Source organism: Dromiciops gliroides, chromosome 1, assembly GCF_019393635.1.
Source record: "Dromiciops gliroides isolate mDroGli1 chromosome 1, mDroGli1.pri, whole genome shotgun sequence".
Lineage (NCBI taxonomy): Eukaryota > Metazoa > Chordata > Mammalia > Microbiotheria > Microbiotheriidae > Dromiciops > Dromiciops gliroides.
This window is the reverse complement of record NC_057861.1, coordinates 440,155,858-440,176,944: the sequence shown is the minus strand read 5'-3', so window position 1 is coordinate 440,176,944 and position 21,087 is coordinate 440,155,858. Positions and strand designations below refer to the sequence as shown.

Sequence of the window (21,087 nt, the reverse complement as noted above, 5' to 3'; positions counted from 1 at the left end):
CCAGGGAGCCTCCAGAACAGTCAGGATGGGGTTTATCTTAGTTCCAGGCAGGATTGTTTTATATCAGTAGATGTAACTTGTAAAGCCGCTGGGACAGGAGTTTGGAAAAGAGAGAAATCTATGCAAAGCTATGTTGTTTTCTTAGGTTCTCTTCATGCCCCCTAGCATTTGTATAATCTCACTGAGTGAGTCTGTTAAGAGATCACACAGGAGAGGTGATGAAGGGCCAGACTAGCTATGGTATGTCTCCCTTGGATAAAAGCTTAAGTATCTAGATATAGCTCACTGTTCGCTTCATAGCCAGAGGGCCTTGCAAACAGCACGAGTGACCTACAAATGCATTTTTGCAGAAAAAATACTATTGCCAAATTTATTTTTTTATGGTTGTCTTATGCATAGAGATTTAGTTCCCTCTCCTGCTTGCCCCTGGAGAGCAATGCTGACTGCTCAAGAGACTCAGTGAGGAGACTGGTGGGGACTGTCTTGGAATTTCTAGTACTTGGCAAATGGTTGAAAGGATGCTTCTTTCTGGCAATATATCTTCTGGGGAATGTGGAAAGGTTTAGAGAGGCTGAACTCCATACTCTCTTGCTCTCTCTCTCTCTGTCTCTGTCTCTGTCTGTCTCTCTGTCTCTGTCTCTGTCTCTGTCTCTCTGATCTTTCCCAAAGCCTGACTTGATGTAGAGACCATGTGGGTATTATAGATAAATGAAGGATCCATGCTTTCATTAGCAGCCCTCTATCAAAGTTTATCACAGTCTATGCATGACTTATTTTAGAAGTCCTAAGGAATTGTTTGAGGCACATATATCTCAAATGACTTGTCCAAGATCACACAGCTAGTAAGTGTTCCCAAGGTGAGATTTGAACCTGTCATCCTAAATCCAAGCCTTCCATTCTATCCATGACATCATGCTACCTTTATGTGGAAGAGACAAAAATATGAAACAGCTCTCAATACTATGCAACCCCCATCCCATGGCAGAATGGTGGAAAGGGGGCCAGAGAGTGCTTCAATCCCACTGTTATTACTCTCCTAAGAATAATTTAACTCTTGATACTGAAAATGTGCCATCTTTGTCTGATGATCAGTACATAGATACTGAAGGTACCAAACCACATCCATAGCATAGTGGTTTGCACATAGTAGGTGCTTAATAAATCTTTGCTAAATTGAATCAAAATATTCTAAAGGGAGAAAAGAGAAATAGGAAGGACCTATATGTATGAAGATATTTGTAACAGTTCTTTTTGTGGTAGCATAGAATTAGAAATTGAGGAGATAGCACTGACTTTGGGGAAGCTAGGTGGTGCAGTGGATAAAGCACTAGCCCTGGATTCAGGAGGACCGAAGTTCAAATCCAGCCTCAGACACTTGACACTTACTAGCTGTGTGACCCTGGGCAAGTCACTTAACCCTCATTGTCCCACCAAAAAAAAGAGAAAGAAACTGAGGAGATACCCCTCATTTGGGAATGGTTGAACAGTTGTGGTGATTGTGATGGAATACTGTTATACTATAAGAAATTATAAGAAAGATGTTTTCAGAATAACCTGGGAAGGATGTGAACTGATGCAAAGCGAAGTGAGCACAACCAGGAGAACATTGCATGAAGTATCATCAATATTGTATCAATAATCAACTCTGAAAGACTATACAATGATCTGAGATAATTCCAAAGGACTCATGATAAAAAATGCTATGCACCGACAGAGGAAGAACTGATGAACTCAGTGCATATTTAAGCCTTTTTTAAACTTTCTTGCTTTTTTTTGCAATGTGCCTAATATGAAAATGTTTTACATTACTTTATATTATAATGGGTATCTTATTTCTTGACTTCTCGATGGGAAAGGGAGGGATTGAGGGAGGGAAAGAATTTGGAATTGAAAAAATAAATAAACAAGCAAACTAATTAATTAATTAATTAATTAATGGATGGAATATTGTAATAAGTCCAACCAAAAGACATGTTGTAGATAAATGGAAGAATGGCTTATTCATTCTCTTTGGTATGAAAAATAATGAAGTTCTTTTATCCTGTACCCAAAGGCAACAAAAAACATTATTTCATGGGAAATTCCATTATTTCACCTTTTGGGGCTGACAATGAATATAAGCAAACAGTATATCATGAGTATAGATTCAGTTTGTATGTTAATATATTGTAGAGACTAAAGAGGTAAAGAAAGTCTTAAGAACTTGACAAGCCCCTCCAACTTAAATCAACAGGTACCTTGATAATAGACAATTTCAGTGAAAAGACAGGCATGAGATGAGGAGGGAAAGACAGTTAAATTATTAGAAAATAAGGTTCTGGATCAAGAAATGAAAGAGTCAAAGGCTTTAAGTGTTACAGACAAAGGCTTGTAACTTAGATGCCTCGTGCTTCTGCCAGTGATCTATGAGAACCTTGGAAGACACAGGGTGAAATATATCAACAATGATGACTTGCACACAAAACATGGTGCAAAAAGTCACCACGATCATCACTATCACATCATCATACTTAGTATTCATATAGTGCTTTAAAGGTTTGTGAAGTGCTTCGAAAACATTATTTCATTTTATTTTCACAACAACCCTGGCAAGTAGGTGTTATTATTATCACCCCCATTTTATAAATAAAGAAACCAAAGCAGTCAAAAATTAAGTGGCATGCAGTTAATAAGTGCTGGAGGTAAAATTTGAACTCAGATCTTCCTGACTCCAGGTCCAGGGCTCTATCATACTTTAATCTCCTAGCTGCCTCATCATTAAGGAGGCAGTCTAGTTACATACTGAGAAGGAATAATGACAAATGGATAGCCAAAATATTGAACTGGTATTCGTGAAATATTCAAATTATCAGAGCATATTTAGAACCCCTATGGTAGATTATCATAAAGACACAGACATGATTAACACAGAATGAGAAAAAAATGTATGAATTACAATCTGTACTGGTTGGCAGGATACACACATCAGCAAGATCATGAATCAATTTAAGAATATTCCTTCTCTGTGATGTTAGGAGTTTCCTTACCGGGGGCTCTTTATTCTAATGAAATCATAGGTCCGGTCTGTTTTATTTTATGCAAGTCACTGTGCCATATATTTAGGATAGAGATAAAAATTAAAACAACCCCTTCATTTAAGGAAGCTATACTCTACTGCAATAAGTAATAGTAGTAGTTTGTTGTTCTTGTTGTTATTATTATAATTCAATGAAATATTATTATCTTGGAACCAGAGTCATAACTAGCATTTTTCACACCTGGGGGCAAGGTTCATAAAATCAGACTGGGGCAAGTGTCATGAAAAGTGAATTCAAATCAACTTTTAAAGGCCAACCAGTTGGAGAAGGGATGGAACAGAGACCCTGGGACCCATTAAAGGTACTCTACTAAGTGTGATGAGGGTAACAGCTCACTTGCAGTTGCCAGCTGAAGAGAAGAAGAAAGCACCCTCTGGTAGCTCTTAGTTTAACTAATTATTCATGCTAATTAGGTGTTAAGATCATTTGTTTCTATTCTGCTTAAGGACTATAAGGGTTGTCATCAGCCTTGGCTGTGTCTTTTTCATCCTCTTCTACCATTGGCTGGAGTGAGTTTTGAAGGGCCTGGAGGACTCTGGATTCTCCACATTATCATCTGTGTCCTAGCATTGTCCTCCGGGGCATCAGTGGCTGGTGGCAGTGTCTGCATTGGGAGCCAATGATAGATTGGACTTACTGGGCTGTAGGGATCCCAGCAGATAAACCATACCATGCCTATGGGGAACATTTTGAGAATCCCACAAGGGAGAGAAAAGGATTTGTAGCAATCAGAAGCGGTGAGTTATCCCTTTGCAATTTATACCCTCTAAGCTCGAGTCCATTTTCCTCTGAACCCTGTCGGAGAGGATGTTGTAGACATTTTGGAGAGACATTTTAGACCAACTGTTCTCAAATAATGGGTTCTTAAAATAACCCTTTAGAAAAGGTACTTAAGGCTGACTGACTAAATTGATTTTGGGGGGGGTGAGGCAATTGGGGTGAAGTGACTTGCCCAGGGTCACACAGCTAATAAGTGCCAAGTGTCTGAGGCCAGATTTGAACTCAGGTCCTCCTGACTCCAGAGCAAGTGTTCTATCCACTGTACCACCTAGCTGCCCCCGACTAAATTGATTCTTAACTGATAATCCTGGAGGAAAGCATAGGGTTTGGGAGTGAAGGATGGAACTTTAGCTATGTCATTGGAGAATGACCCTGGCTCCCTCAGGGGTATCTGTAGGGAGATATAAACAGTAAGTTTTAGAAGCTGAGAGTGGGAGTTGAGATAAGGATACTTCAATGCTTATTTGGGCAACACAAACACACATATATAAAGATAAATATGGACCCTTATAATGTGTACATAGGGCAACTAGGTGGCACTGTGGACTCCAAGCTCTGAGCCTAGAGTCTAAAAGACATGAATTAAAATCCAGTCTTTGATACTTAATATCTGTGTGACCCTGGTCAAGTCACTTAACCTTGTTTGCCACGGTTTACTCATCTGTAAAATGGGCTGGAGATGGAAGTGACAAACCACTCCTGTGTCTTTGCCAAGAAAAACTCCAAATGGGACATGATTTGAGGGAACTGAACAAAAGTGTACATGTGAAAACATACACACATTATTATTATTATTATTATTATTATTATTATTATACCACCAAGGTAGTTTACAGTATCATTTTGAAATCTCAGGTCAATGACTGCTATGTTTTCATCCCTAATTCCTTACTGCTGACCACTCTCCATCCCTTGACTGAACTTCAGTGAGCAGGTTGGAGTCCCATTCCCATTGCTCTGTTAGAAAATAGAGTAGGCCTGCTAATTCAGTGCAATCCTTCAGAAAGTCCCTGGAGCATCACCATAGCCATGGGATATGGGGAGAGAGCCAGGTAACACTAATGACATGAGACAGGTAATCACATGTAAGCATCTTCCCTGGAGCTGTGGTGCTTGACACTTTCGTTTCCCCTTCTACTCACTTGGAATGTTAATGGAACAAGACATAGATGATCCACGCCGTGGAGGGATTTCAGCTATCTCCTAACCAGAAATCCACTACTTATTTTCCCATCTCATTTTCCTCACAAGTCCTTTTGGAAACATTATCAATAGGAATCCTTTTTTCTCCCCAGCACTTTGTATTTAGGAGAAGGAAGCTGATCCTAATACAGCAAGCTCAGACCAGACCCTAAGAAAAACTCTAATCTGCCCGCATCCCCCTCCCCACTCCTGTGTGGGGGAATAAGGGTTGTTGGTAGTGGCTGTTCTGGGGAAGGCAGAGCATGGCCAGGCCATTTTTCTTTTGCTTCTGTCTCTATACCTGCAGGACTTTCCATTTAACTCTCTGATGTTTGGGCACACAAACCTATAGAACTAAAGGATCTTTGATCAGAACAAGTTTCACTTCCATTCAACACCCAGCCCTCTCCTGAGCTAAGACAATGAAGTGCATCAGTGCATTTAAGTATGCTTTTCTCTATCTTCAGGTGAAGTGTGCATCCCCCCTCTCCCACACATCTGGAACCAGGCCGATCTTCAGGATCTAACTCTATTCCCTCCTCCACGAAGCCTCCCCAGACAATGCTGCTCAGTGATCAATTTACCTGTCCTCTGACTTCCTCTAACACTTAACACCTGTCCCACTGATCATGCACTCCCCTGTGATAGTCTTGTGTTAAACTTAATTATCTCTTGCATTGTTATTTATTTATTGGCTCTATGACTTCACTGATATAGGAAGTGCCCACTGAGGAACTTCCTTTACCGATAAAGATTGGCATCTTCTCTGACATGTAAGAGTTTTAAGGGTTGTCTGAGCTACTAAGAGGGTAAGTGACTTGCCCAGAGCCAGAATCTGAAGCCAGGTCTTACTGACTGTGAAGCCAAGTCTCTGTCCCTTATGCCACATTGCCCCAATCGTTGATGCTATTTAGAAACAACTTGGGAAAGTAGAGAGAATGTTAAACTGGGAGTTTAACATTTTAAACTGGGATAATCTGGGTTCAAATCTGACTCATAAAATTTTATTAGCTATATAAACATACACAAGTCACTTGACCTTTCTATCTGGGACTTCCCTATGAAGTTATAGAGAGTCCTGAACATAATGCTATTTAGCTTTTCATCCATTTATATTTTCATTTCCCAGCTGGATTCTAATAAATTCCTGAATAGTGGGTATATAGCATTTTCTGCTGCCCCTCATCAATGTGTGCTGATTTTGACCCCATCCATCTGTAGGTTTCTGTGGGCAGGCTCCAAAGAGAGGGAGGAGCTATTCCATCAGGCATTTCATAAACCCACCATTCACTCTGCCTTTCAGATAACTAATGAAACTGTTAAGAAACAAGCATCCCCTTCCCACCCCCCAGGGATACCCATGAGACACTCTTCCACCAACCAATAGCCTTAATGCTATTTTTTTTCAGGAGCTTCCTTTACAATTCTTCAGTTAGTTTTAGATCCATCTGGATAGAACTGGGCCCTCAGTAAGAAAGACTTGAGTTCTACTGTGACCTCAGAAACTAGTTGTGTGACTCTGGGTAAATCATTTCACCCTGTTTGCCTCAGTTCCTCAAGGAAATGGAAAATATCTGTTTGCTTTAATCCACTGAAAGGAAATGGCAAACCTCTCCAGTACCTTTGCCAATAAAACCCTTGGGAGAGTATGGTCCAGAGTCACAAAAAGTTGACATGACTCAACAACAACACTTGATTTATTTGATAGGATAAAGAGAAGGTGATGGATTCCTACAACTATTCAATCTCCTAGAGTCCTCTTTTGTGCAGCTAGGTGGCACAGTGGACAGAGCCCCAGGCCTGGAGTCAGGAAGACTCAACTTCCTGAGTTCAAATCTGGCCTCAGACACTTACTAGCTGTGTGACCCTGGGCAGGCTCCAATTGTTTAGCATAGTAGTTATCATAGTGCCTGACACACAGTAGGTGCCTAATTAAAGTTGATTGATTGCCAATTGGACATTTCTAACTGTTATGTCCTGTATGGGTATAGGCATTTCAAACTCAATATGTCTAAAACAGAACTTGTTATTTTCCCCAAATTTATGCCTCTTCCAAACTTCCTCATTTCTGACTAGACTGCCACCACCCTTCTCATTCACTAGGTTTGCAACCTAGGGGGCCTCCTTTGCTCTTAACTCTCCTTCACCCTGTACCCAGGTGCCAAATGCTGTCCATTCTTGCTCTACTACATCTATCATATTTTGGGGAGGGGAGGCATCCATACCTTTCAGTTTGGGATCATTGTTTATCTAACTTGTTTCTTATTGGTTTCTTTTCAATAACTCTTCTTGCATCTGTTTTCTCCTCAGTCATACAACCACCACTTTAGTTAAGGCTTCCATCATCTTTTGCCTTGGCTATTTCAGGGGCTTCTTAATTGGCTCCTCTGGCATCAATCTCCCCCCACACCCTGCCCTCTTCTTTTTTTCAGGGCAATGGGGTTAAGTGACTTGCCCAGGGTCACACAGCTAGTAAGTGTTAAGTGTCTGAGACTGGATTTGAACTCAGGTCCTCCTGAATCCAGGGCTGGTGCTTTATCCACTGCACCACCTAGCTGCCCCTGCCTCTGCCCTCTTCTATCCATAATCTCTATATCTGCCAAAGTGATATTCCTAAAGCACAAACCTTACCATGAGACTACCCTGCTCAAGAAGCTTCTATGACTCCCTATCATCTCCAAAATAAAACTCAAAACTCTCTGTCAGTATAGGCCCTACACAACTGGATCCAGCCCAACCCAGCCTTTGGTAGGTTTTTGCATATTACTATTCCCCTTCACACACCCTGAATGCTAGCTAAACTGGACTACTTGCTGTTCCTCTCTCCTGCCTCCATGTCTTTGCACTGGCTGTACCTCATGCTTGGAATATTCTCTTTTTTCACCTCTACCTCTAGGCTCCCTTCAATGCTTAGTTCAGGTGCTATCTCCTACATGAGACTTTTATCCCTCATTCCCTATTAGTGTGTTTTGTTTTTGTTTTTGTTTTGTTTTGTTTTGGCGGGGCAATGAGGTTTAAGTGACTTGTCTAGGGTCACACAGCCAGTAAGTGTCAAGTGTCTGAGGCCAGATTTGAACTCAAGTCCTCCTGAATCCAGGAGGACTGTGCCACCTAGCTGGCTCCCTATTAGTGTTCTTAATCTTCTGCCTTCTAAACCACAGAAGTGACTGTATTTACTTATTTATGAACCTGTAGTATTCCCATCCACCCTCCACCACATAAGTTCCCAGAAGGCAAAGATTTTGTTTTGTTCTAAGCACATAGCAGGCACTTTATAAATTCTGGTTGAATTGAATTGAATCAATGGGATCCTATCTCTTTCTGTTTAGTTGAACGTCTTATCTATATTAATTAACTAATTTTGTTGATATGAATAACCATCAAAACGTGGCCATTTGGGTCATGTTTAAGTAGAATTAGAATGAACTTGAACACCACATAAAACAAATCATGCTTTTGCTCACACTGTTCCCCATGCCTAGAACTCCCTCCTCACTCCAAAGCTATCTTCTCTTTCTTCCTTTGAAACCTTGCATGATATTTTGCTTTTATCTTTCTCACATGATACTTATTTGGGCATATATCATATGTCTCTTACTGAACTATTGGCTTCATGAAGACTGGACTTGCATCTCATCGCTCCCTTTCCCAACCCCCTCCTCCAGCCCAGCGCTCTCTCCATTTTATAGTAGGCATTTAAATGTTGACTTGACTTGAATTGGGTTAATTTCTAAGATTTCTCCTAGCGCTAAATCCTATAATTTTGTGAACTTGAATCTTTCTTGCTTTTACTTTGTTCCTATTAAGGACCAGGCACCCTACTGGATGCTTGTGTACCCCTGCCATTGAGTTTGAAAAGTCAGATATTAAATTACCAGGTATGGAAACAGGATAATAATTCCAGGCCCACATCTCCCCAGTAGGGCTGCTGGCAAACTTAGCTGTATGTAATGGTTGGAAAGTACTTTGAGCTACCATCCAAGAATGGTGCTTTGATTGCTAACGATCTTATAAAAATTTTAACATGTTCCATCATAAGCTCTTTCAGCCCGGGGCTTACCAGCTGAAACTTCTTTGGAGAGCACCATAAAAGTGTGGAAAAAAATAAATAGGTTTCACTGATCCAATGGAATTTAAAAGGCCATTATTAATTAGTAAAAATTCCTCTTTATAGATTTTAAAGGCAGTTTTTATTTTTTTACCTTCAGACACAGACAATAACTAGAACTAGGTTAACAGCTTATCAAGTCATGATACTTTGGGATTTATTTTCATTTAAGATTGTAAAATGATTTCTCATTCTTCTTCTTCTATTTTTTTGGGGGGGGGGTGAGGCAATTGGGGTTAAGTGACTTGCCCAGGGTCACACAGCCAATAAGTGTTAAGTGTCTGAGGCCAGATTTGAACTCAGGTCCTCCTGACTCCAGGGCCGGTGCTCTATCCACTGCGCCATCTAGCTGCCCCAAATGATTTCTCATATTAATTGTGTGACTATAAGTGAGCATTTTGAAAATACTTGGAAAATAATTTCTTTCTATTTAAATAGATTAAATATATCCCCCCTCCCTTCTGATTTCACTTTCTTCTAGTCAATGCTTTAGGCAGCTGTCACAGCCATCTTCCTAAACCTGGGTGTATTTTTTTTTAATCATGTTGGGCCCCTTCTCAAAAGACTCACTAACCTTCTATTACCCATAGAGGAGAGCCCAAATTCTTTGATATGGTATTGAAGAACATTCTTCACAATTCTCCACCCACCTCTCTCCCACCCCAACATGCAGATTTTTTTCTGGCTCTATTCTGATGTTAATTAGTGGTGGGTCTTTGGGAGAAATCACTGTACTTCTCTGGGACTCTGTTTCCTTTTCTGTAAAATTAAAAGGGTGTAATAGATGACCCCTGATGGTTCTCCTAAGCTCTAAGGTTCTCCTATCCCTTTAAAATTATCTTAGGTGATTTTAACATGGATCACAGGATCGATCAATCAAGTGACATAAAAATAGTCCAAGGATTCATTGATGGGTTTGATGGCCAAACATACTTATCAACATGAAGAAATATTTTAATGACTGGTTAATTATATGTTTTGAGCATAGACTTATGGTACAAAAACCAGCGGGCCCCTTACCTCAGTTTCCTCAACCTTATATAGGTCTTAGTTGTATCAACAGGACAGATCCAATAGAATTTTACAGAGAGTAAAAGGGGAAGGTTAAGATTTGCAAAGAAGAGATGGCAGAAGGGGAAGATCTAGATCAAATAAAATTGTAAACTGGTCAGTGAATACTGGGGATAGCTGGAATTTGCAGACTAACCATTAACACTGGAGCTATACCTAGTTACTTGACATGCTTATCTTAAGTAAATAGAGGTAATAAAGCAGAGCAAAAAAATTTCTTGTCAGAAACCAGTTAATCACTAGAGCTAAAGTTTGATATCAGCTAAATCCTGGAGGCTCTAGATAGTGAAGTGACCTGCTGTCTTAAGGAAATGGAAACAAAGCCAAACCAGAAAAAATTTCCTATGACACAATCAAGTATTCTTAAAATGCCTTCTGTGTGTGGGGCAGCTAGGTGGCACAGTGGATAAAGCACCAGCCCTGGATTCAGGAGGACCTGATTTCAAAAGCTGGCCTCAGACACTTGACACTTACTAGCTGTGTGACCCTGGGCAAGTCACTTAATCTTCATTGCCCTGAAAAAAAGCCTATTATGTGCCAAGCATTGTTAGACACTGTAGATAAAGGCACACACACACACACACACACACACACACACACACACACACACAAACAATCCCTGCCTACAAGGAGCTTACATTCTAAGGGGTGAAGACAATAAGTACATGTAAAATATATATAGCATAAAGTTAATGAATATAAATATATGCAAATTGATTAAATTCAAAGTCATTTTGGAGGGCAGGTACTAGCAGTTGTATGGGAGCAGATCATGAAAAGCTTCATGCAAAAAACAGTGCTTGAGCTGTCTTAAAAAAAGAGAGGCGGGGCAGCTAGGTGGCACAGTAGATAAAGTACTGGCCCTGGATTCAGGAGGACCCGAGTTCAAATCCAGCCTCAGACACTTGACATTTACTAGCTGTGTGACCACGGGCAAGTCACTTAACCCTCATTACCCTGCCAACAAAAATGGAGAGACTCTATGAAGAAAAGGTAAGGAGAGAGTGATGTAGATTAACATCTCCTTGCCTTTGTCCATGATGCTCTCTCCACTTGGAATGCCCTCCTTTCTTCTCTGACCAACCAGATGTTCACAGCCCAGTTAAAATCCCACCTCTTTCAATTCCTTATGAAGATGGCAGGAACCATGAGGTTTGCTTCAACCTCTTTATGCAAGGAGAGGGAAAGCTTCCCTGAGCATCCTGGGCCAAGTGTTCCCCACCTCTGCTGTGAGCTTCCATAGCACTTACTATCTGCCCTTCTCACATTGTCCCTTCATCATATAATGCTTTGTATTATTTTTTAAACTTTTCATGTGGACTTTCCTGTCTTTCCCAACTAGAATGGAATCATTTTAAGAAAAGGACTATGTTTTGTCCTTCATATAATAATAGTAGCAGTAGAAACCTCTGCCTGCCCTTTAGTCTTTGTGGATTTAATTTCTCAGATGACTCTCCCCTCTACTTCAAAATATCTTGGTGACGTGGATGCCACAGTTTCCAATGTCCCCAGACATAATCCACGGGAGTGCATAGCCTTATACATAGAACAGATTCTTAGAGAGGTTTTGGACAGAATCCCTTTCCTGTTAGGCCCTGAGAGTTGGCTTGGTCCAGACATCAAGTTACTCAACATTAGTTCATTTTGCTCCTACCTACTGAGAGAATCATATGAGATAATATTTGTAGAGCACTTTGCAAATCTTAAAGTACTATATAAATGCTAGCTATTATTATTGGCAGCTCCTTCCTCTCATATCTCGCTGTTATAAGAAAATCACTTCTTCATATCATAGATATTGTTCATTCATTTCAGCTGTGTCTGACTCTTTGTGACCCCATTTGGGATTTTCTTGGCAGAGATACTAACAGTGTTTGCATTTCCTTCTCCATCTCATTTTACAGGTGAGGAAACCAAGGCAAACAGGGTTAATTGACTTGTTCAGGGCCATACAGGTAGTAAGTATCTGAGGCCAGATTTGAAGGAAGATGAGTTTTTCTGACTTCAGGCCCAGTACTCTATCCACTTCTCCCCCTAGCTGCCCTTGTATCACTGTAAATAACAATTTGGGGGGATCTAGGAAATTGGGGTTAAATGACTTGCCCAGGGTCACACAGCTAGTAAGTGTCAAGTGTCTGAGGCCAGATTTGAACTCAGGTCCTCCTGAATCCAGGGCCAGTGTTCTATCCACTTCACCAGCTAGCTGCCCCTGTAAATAACAATTTACTTAAAATCGTAAGCATTGTGGAAACAAGGTAATATATCTGTGCCAAACACTCCTAACAACACTAGCCTCAAGTCAATGACTCTACCTCCTCCCAAGGATATCCACAGACAGAAGGTTGTTAAGTTGAGGGGCCCCAGCCCACGTCCTTGAGGTCAATCTAGGGAAGTTGAAAACATTTGACTAAGAATTTGTCCGTCGCACAGGTGCACTGAGTGGTCAACATCTGGAGGCTACTGATGTTGGAAATAGGAAAGTTAACAAAGGTCAGTCTGCTCCCCATGCCTGGAACACTCTCCCGTCTCTGCTCCAACTATTGACCTCACTGACTTCCCTTAAACCCCATCTAAAATCCCACAACCTATAGGAAGCCTTTCCCAATTCTTCTTCATTCCAGTGCCTCCCCTCTCTTAATTATCTCCTACCCCCTAACAAGGTCTAATCTTATTTACAACAGAGAATTGCTATTCTTCAGTCGTGTGACACATTAATGTCCCTCTTTTGGGAGGCCTGCCTTTTTGGTTAGGGGCAGGACTGTTGGAAAGATGCATTTATAGTTTTCCCCTTCCTGATTTTTAGGTGGCCAGGTGTCAATCAATAATGTTCTGGTTTTGCCATTCTGGAGAGCATTTGGAACTACACCCAAAGGGCTATATGGGGGTGTGCATACCCTCTGGCCCAGTAATACCTCTACTAGCTCTGTATCCCAAAAAGATCATAGAAAAGGGAAGAAGACTCACATGCACACAAATATTTATAGCATCTCTATTTATGGTGGCAAAGAATTGGAAATCGAGGGAATGCCCATCAACTGGGCATTGTTGTGGTATATTAATGTTAATGGAATACTATTGTGCTGTAAGATATGATGAGCAGGCAGATTTCAGAAACACCTGGAAAGACTTAAGTGGACTGATGCTGAGTGAAGTGAGCAGAACCAGGGGAACATTGTACATACTAACAGCACCATTGTGTGATGATCAACTGTGATAGACAACTCTTCTCAGCAAGATAATGATCCAAGTCAATTCCAAAGAACCTCATGATGGAAAATGTTCTCCACATCAGAAAAAAGAACTGTAGATTCTAAATGCAGAATGAATCATACTGCATTCTACTTTTTTGTTGTTGAGGTTTTTTCCCTCTTGTCTGATTCTTCTTTCTCAACATGACTGATGTAGAAATATGTTTAATATGATTGTAGGTATATAACCTACATCAGATTGCTTTTTGTCTGGGGGAGAGGGGAAGGAAGGGAGGGAGGGGGAAAAATTTGGAACTAAAAATCTTATGAAAACAAATGTTGAAAACTATCTTTACATGTAACTGGAAAATAATAAAATACTTTTATGATTAAAAATAATACTATGGTTTTGCTGTTCTGGCTTCCTAACACAGGTTCTCTCCCCTCTTTGACGTTCTAGAGAACTTATTGTGTATAGTATATCATTTAGCACAACTATTCTGAATCTCCACCTTAAATACAAGCTCCCCAGATAATTTCCTAGATGTTCCCCCCAAAAAACAGAATACAGGGGCAGCTAGGTGGCACAGTGGTAGAGTGCCGGCCCTGAATTCAGGAGGACCTGAGTTCAGATCCGGCCTCAGACACTTAACACTTAACTAGCTGTGTGACCCTGGGCAAGTCACTTAACCCCAATTGCCTAAAAAAATTTTAAAAATTAAAAAAAAAACTGAATACAAAGGTCTACAACCAAATGGCTCCATCCCATGTTCCCTGTGACCATTCCAAACCCACAGCCTAGTCACCAGGGCTTTGACTGAAGCAGCAACTGGGAAGGCTGTACTTGTCACTCAGAGCATGTGACTGCTACTCAGGGAGTCAGGAGTCTGTTCTCATTCTCCGTCATTGGGCTCCTTCCAAGGGAGCTGGAATGCCATGGATACTTCTGCTCCCTCAGCTCGAGCAGGCTGCTAGATTCAGGTGCTGAATGTTCTGGGTGTACTACTAGATTGGCTTTCTCTTTCCTCTGGCTTTTTTCCTTTCTTCTCTCTTTACACTTTCCCCTGCCCCTTCCTTTGTTACCATTCTTTTTCACTTTCCCTTACTCAAGGCAGATCATCTTGGAGGTTTCTTCTGAGACATCCATACTTACTCTCCCTTGTTTCTCAGTTGTTTTCTTCCACTTGATTTCCCATCCATCCCTTCTTTTCTTAAGTCTCTCTCCATCCCTCTGACCTCTTTTCCATTTCCACTATCATTCTCTTCATCTCTCAAATGCTTTGGAGCCAAATGCTTCATGGTATTAGAGATTTTGAGCTGGCGAAAACTTCTGAGATTATCTAGTACAACCGCTCCCCAGTTTTGCAAACTAAAGAAACTGAGGGTTAGAAGTTAGTGACTATATAGAAAAACAAAGAGAAACCTCAGCACTCAATGTGAGTCCATGAGAGAAAAAGATTACAAAGCCGTAGTTTTTAAGTGCACCCACATATCTGACTCCTAAATATCACCTTTTATTTCCATTCTGCTTTTCTGTTCCACCCACACCCCAAGACCACAGATTGTTTTATAAGGGACATTACCCCCAGGCAGCTATTGCTTGACCCATTCCTTTTTTTTTTTTGTGAGGCAATTGAGGTTAAGTGACTTGTCCAGGGTCACACAGCTAATAAGTGTTAAATGTCTGAGGCCGGATTTGAACTTAGGTCCTTCTGACTCCAGGGCCAGTGCTCTATCCACTGCGCCACCTAGCTGCCCCTTGACCCACTCCTAAGCTGCTTCAAATGCTGAAGGTTGGGAAGAAGTACCCACAGGGAGGTTCTAGGAGGCAGGTAGCACATCTGCCTGTTTGCGTACTCCAACTCCCAAAGGCCACTCTCCATTAGAACTCAACAGCCCAGCCTCCCGAATTTCAAAAATGTTGTTTAGCAGCCAAAGGGTTGAATCAGGAAGGTTTTTGTTGTTTTTTTTTTTTTTTGGATCTGAGACCTTGACCCAGTTTAAATAGGAGTGAGGAGACAGCTCTGGGCATATCACAAAAAGGAGGAGCTATCATTTCCTGTTTTATTTTTTTCCCCTTTTAAGAAAAAAACATTGTAATCTTTGTCCCTGAACTTGTCTTCCAATTAGATATGAGGCAAGTCCAGAAACCCCAAGTCTGAAGCTGGGTGTCTGGACACACTGACATTCTGGACTATAGTGGCTTTAGTTTCTGGGAACCCTAGATGGTGGGGGTGGGCTAGGGCTTCCTTTGATGCTGATGACTCTGAGAATTATTTCTGTTCTCAGCCATGTACCTGAGTGTTCCGAGGAAGCAACTTGCAGAGCCCTGCATGAAGTGGGGGTGAGGGTGGGGGTGGAAGGGAGAAGAGGAAGAGGAGGAGGGAAGGGAAGCATGTGAAGTCCAAGTGTCAACTTTCTATTCAGAGTGAGCTACCAAAAAAGGTGGAGGTCTTCAGGTCTGGAGCTGTTCCCCCAAACAGGCTGAGCAAGTCCCCATAATGCTAAGCCACTAGGAGTGTTTCCAGTGAGAACACACATTTGCTGTTCTCCTCTGCCTCTAAAAGTACAGAGTGTACAAGCTACCCTTCAGACCACTAAGCACCATCTCCATTTTGCCCCTTGAGAGTGGATTGAAGCCCCAGAGCATGACAAAACTTGAAAAAACCTGTAAGCAGGTGTGTGCTGGGTACATGATTAATACTGTTCCCTGGGGGGAAATGTACACACAAACACACTTTTTTTTTTTAAAGTGAGGCAAATGGGGTTAAGTGACTTGCCCAGGGGTCAAACAGCTAGTAGTGTTAAGTGTCTGAGGCTGGATTTAAACTCCGGTCCTCCTGAATACAGGGCTGGTGCTCTATCCACTGCGCCACTAAGCTGCCCCCACACAGCACACTTTTAAACTTAATCTGCCTTTATTAAATTGTCTCCCTCACTTTTTGAAGTCCAGAGCCAGTGGTGTCAAATTCAGATAGAAAGAGGGCTAACGCATAGGATCTGTGATCACTTAGGGGGTTGGTTTGGTTTTTTATTTTTTGTAAATTTTTTTAATCCATTTTAAACTTAAATACAAAACAAGAAAAGAAAAAAAAAAGAATATTACCATGTACACAGCAGAACATAAGAAAGGATTCAGGGTGGCAGCTAGGTGGCACAGTGGATAAAGCACCAGCCATGGATTCAGGAGGGCTGAGTTCAAATCTGGCCTCAGATACTTGACACTAGCTGTGTGACCCTGGGCAAGTCACTTAACCCTCATTGCTGGCCCCCCCCCCCAAAAAAAAGAAAATGAAGAAAGGATTCAATATAAAATGATAAGTTTGTATTTCAAGAAACCTATATAGTAAATATTATATGCAGTTTTCCAGCTGCCGAACTTTTCTTCGCTTCCTTCTAGGTTTTCTTTTGTTCTTTGCTGTGTACTTTTTACTGTATTTTTCCCCCTCCCTCCTCCTCCCCCACCCAAAAGAAGGCTACACTTATGTGTATATGTGTATATGTATGTGTAATGTGTACTGTGTATGTGTATGTGTAGGTGTATTGTATGTATATATATGCATCTGTATATGATACACACATACACACATATCTATAAACATATATATTATATACACACATGTTATGTAAAACTGTACTATATATATTTCTGCTTGCCATCTCTTTCTCTGAAGGTAGATGGTATATCCCTTCATAAATCCAAGTTTTTCCAGGTTTTTCTAAATCAACCAGCTCACATCCTACACCACAGCAATATTCTAACCCAATCGCATCCTATCTGAGAGATTGTCTATGAAAGTTTTTCCCCGCTTACTTTTCTGCATTCCTCCTTTTCTTGGCTACATTGGTTTTATGACACTTGGTTTTTAAAAATGTAACGTTGTCTATGTTTCATTGTATTATTATTTATTTTGTTAACTATTTCCCAATTACTGGGAAAATCTTATTTTTATTTATTTTGTTAAATATTACCTGATTACATTTTAATCTGGTAGTGGCTGTATTTGGGAGTGTTGCTGCCCAAGGGTGTTTGCCATCTGTGGTCTAGACAATCAACAAAACAATAAATAAATCCTGGATTTGTAGTTTGCTGTTTTTGAGATGTAAAATGCTCACACTGAACATTTGACAATCACCTTGAGCAGGTATGAGCTGGCCCCAGAACACTTCTGGTTGTAAGGAGATCACCCAAGGCAGAATTAGAATCTGAACCTAGGTCTTTCAACTCTTTAGATGTTCTTATCTTAAACTAACCTTTGTTTTGTTTTTGCTCTGCTACCTATAAGGTTTTTTTTTCTCCATAAAATCAGAAACTGCTTGGGTGAAGAGACTATAGCTGTTAAGAGCAGAAATGTTCACCCCAGGAGAACTGATTTTAAAAGACAGTGGAAACCAGGCTAGCTCAGCAAAATGTGGTGCTCATTTATTCCAGAAAGTTTAGGTACAGGCCTGTTCCCATCTGGGAATAGCTTCAGAGGAGCAGATTTCATCCAACTTTTTTTTTAAGCGAAGTCTTTGCTGGCAGGACCCACAACCAGGGCAGGCATGACCCAGGGAGTCCACCTTTCAATACTGGACAACATTCTATCTCCCAGGGACTATTGGCTCAGCAAGTAGCCACTCCCAGAATTCTTTGTGTGAAGCAAACTTGGGCTCTGTTTAACTCAGGCAGTCAAGGAACAGAATCTCAGCTGACTGCCACTGAGATGTGAACCAGTTGTGAGGTAGATGAAATCTGCCTTCTGTCATCCCCGCCCCCCCTACCTTATTTTTTGGTGCTGTACCCTGTGGATTCAGGGATCTTCCCAGCAGTTTATCATGATCTGTACTATATCCTACCCACATCTGATCAAAATTTACCTGTCTCATGTGCCATTCCCCCAGGGTCCTCATGTTCGTAATGAACACTTGCAGACACTAATGGCTACCTTTCAAATGAGAGGCAGCAAAGTGGAAGGCAAAGATAACTGGGCTGAGGATCAGAGCTTGGGTGTCTGAAAGTCACTTCTGCCCTATTTGATATAGCATCACCCTCAAACAAGTCTTTTAAGCTGAACCTCAGTTTCCTATTCTGTAACATGGGGATGAATAACATATGTACTACCTACCTTCAAAGCTGATGTGAGACAAAGGCCTTATAGAAAAGTTTAAGCAAACTAAAGTGCAACAATTATTATTATTCCAAGTGCTTTTTTATCTCAATATTGTTTTGTAAAATGGGAATTAAGAAGAATGAATTGACTTATACCAATATAACCATGCTATTGTGAATTTTGGTTTCATGGCAGAGCATGATGGGATGTGCTGCAACTCTTGGCATAGGAATCTCATGGCAGAGCATGTGGTGGGATAATTTTCCCAATATTATGGATAGGGGAGGGAATGGAACAAGCATTGACTCTGTAACTGACAGCATGCTAAAGTCTTACAAAGATTTCAATATGATTCTCACAACCTTCTGAGGTAGGTGCTATCATGATTCCTGTTTACATTTGAGGAAACTGAGTCAGACATCAGCTAAGTGACTTGCCCAGGGTCACACAGCTAGTCAATATCTGAAGCCATATTTTGAACTCCTTGAGGCTCCTTCTATCTGCTTCTCCATGTAGACTGGCTTTTAGTCTTCCTGCCCTCCCAAATCACAGCATCCTGCCCCATACCTATGCAGGGATTTCGAATGCCACATCCCGCGACTTTCTCTTATAAAACCATTTTATATTGGTACCAGCAATAACTTAAGCTAAAACAAGGGACTAGGCCCATGGCAAGAGGTTATACCAAGGGCACGTTTGTACCCAAAGGGAATCAGCCAACTACGTGCAGAGAGGGGAGCAACTGACCATTATCAACAGCATATGCCAAGGCCATGTAAAAAGAGTCCAGCCAACCACCTGCCGTCCAATGAATAATTAACAGTCTAGGGAAGGAATTGAGAGAAAGGAGAAGCCTGAGGAAGGAAGTAAGAGCTAAAGAGTTACTCCTAACAATGAAGAACTTCTCCGTAAAGAAGCTCTGCTTCAGCAGTTATCTGGCCCAAGCTGAGGGTAGGGAGGATGTAGGCCTGGCTGCCTGGCATTCCTCTGGTGTGCACTTGGTCAGAATGTGAAAGGATGCCGAGGAGCCACAGTCAGCAGAAGTGACATTTCTAGAAATAGAGATTGGGTTTAAACATTGTAGCCTCTTCATTTGGGCTGGGGATTAATTGACACTGTCTGGTTCCATGTGATTTCTGACTGACATTGAAAGCAAGGAACCAAAGTCATGTAGAACATGCACTCAGAAGGTTCCAAAGGAAAAAAAAAACCTTGAAAATCTCTGGTCTCTCTCTCTGTCTCTGTCTCTGTCTTTCTGTCCTCTCTCTCTCTGTCTCTCGTCTTTCTCTCCCGTCCTCCCTCTCTCTGTCTCTTTTTCTGTCTCTCTTTTCTCCGTGTGTCTCTCTGTCTCTCTTTCCTTAGATGTCCACCCAAATCCAAACACATCTTTATTATCTCAGACCGTCCTCTAGGGGTAAAGTCTCAAGTACACACATAGCATTTTGTTATAACGCAAAAAGAAAACTAACAGTCACTTGGAAACAAAATACTTAAGGATCAAGGACAGTTTGTACTTTTTCAACCCAGTAAAAAATTTTTTTTTTGGTTTATTATGAATAAATTAGTGATTCTAACCACTCAGTCTATAAACATAATAAATCAATCTATATCAATGATGTTGTTTTAACTAGTTTTAGTTGGGCCATCTACTGTGATGACAAATTCTTAAAGGACATTTCCTTTTGAAGTTAAAACGAGCAAAAGACATACGACAATAGCTATAGAGCTAGAAAAGGTCTTAGAAGTCATCTAGTTTAACTTTCATCTTACAGATGGGGGAAACTGAGCTCCAGAGAGCTCAGTGACTTGCCCAAGGTCATACAGCTGGATTTGAGCCCAGGATATCACCTTTTCTAATGCAAGCTTGGAGCAACCTTTCATAGCATGTGTACTCTTCTTTTTGCTAGCATGGAGGAAAAGCATTCCCAGAAATGGAGAGTCAGTCAGTGATCAATTGTGCCTGATGCTCCAAGGTAAAATATTTTGAGATTTCAGTTATATAAAATTCATCAAAATTCTAAGCTTTTCCTTCATTTACAAAAACTACACCAGTCTCAGGGACAGGCCAGAGAGCAAAGATCTTGGCGGTTAATTTCAGGAGGCAGCCATGTTTCAGAATTCTCATACATTTTCCAGATTACAACAGAGAGGGAAAGGCTCGGTCTTCTGACCCCACCTTCCCTCCCGCCCCCTGCCCAACTTCAGACCCTCTGTAGCCTCTCTTCTGAAATGTAATTTTATTTCTCAAACTAGTTCCCTTTGCATATTTAACCAAAGCCTACCTTGGAGAAGATAGGAGCATCCTGAACACTGTGGGTAATATGCTTAAGCAGCAGCACTGTTGGGGCTCATCAGTCACCTCCCTCCCACCTCCATCCATCCCCAGGTCACGGCCTCTTGTGCAGTGACCACTTGATCAGTGCCTTTTGGGGTGAGGGCTAATCTTTACTCTGAATTCTCAGAGATTTCCCGGTTCTGGAGAAAAATAAAGGAAATAAAGCAAAAGTTTTCCATGATTTCACTGACCTTGGGAGGCCGGAGTCAGTAACACAACGTCCTGCTGCACCCAGTCAGCCAAGAAGTGTAAC

General features: G+C 41.2%; 1 long non-coding RNA gene across 1 annotated transcript in view; it reads left to right on the top strand.

The window, feature by feature from the left end:
- LOC122736501 overlaps nucleotides 1-21,087 on the top strand; it is a 23,272-nt gene extending 2,185 nt beyond the window's left edge. Inside the window, exon 3 of the long non-coding RNA XR_006354204.1 lies at nucleotides 21,034-21,087. This is a non-coding gene — a long non-coding RNA (uncharacterized LOC122736501). The remainder of the gene's footprint in view (nucleotides 1-21,033) is intronic.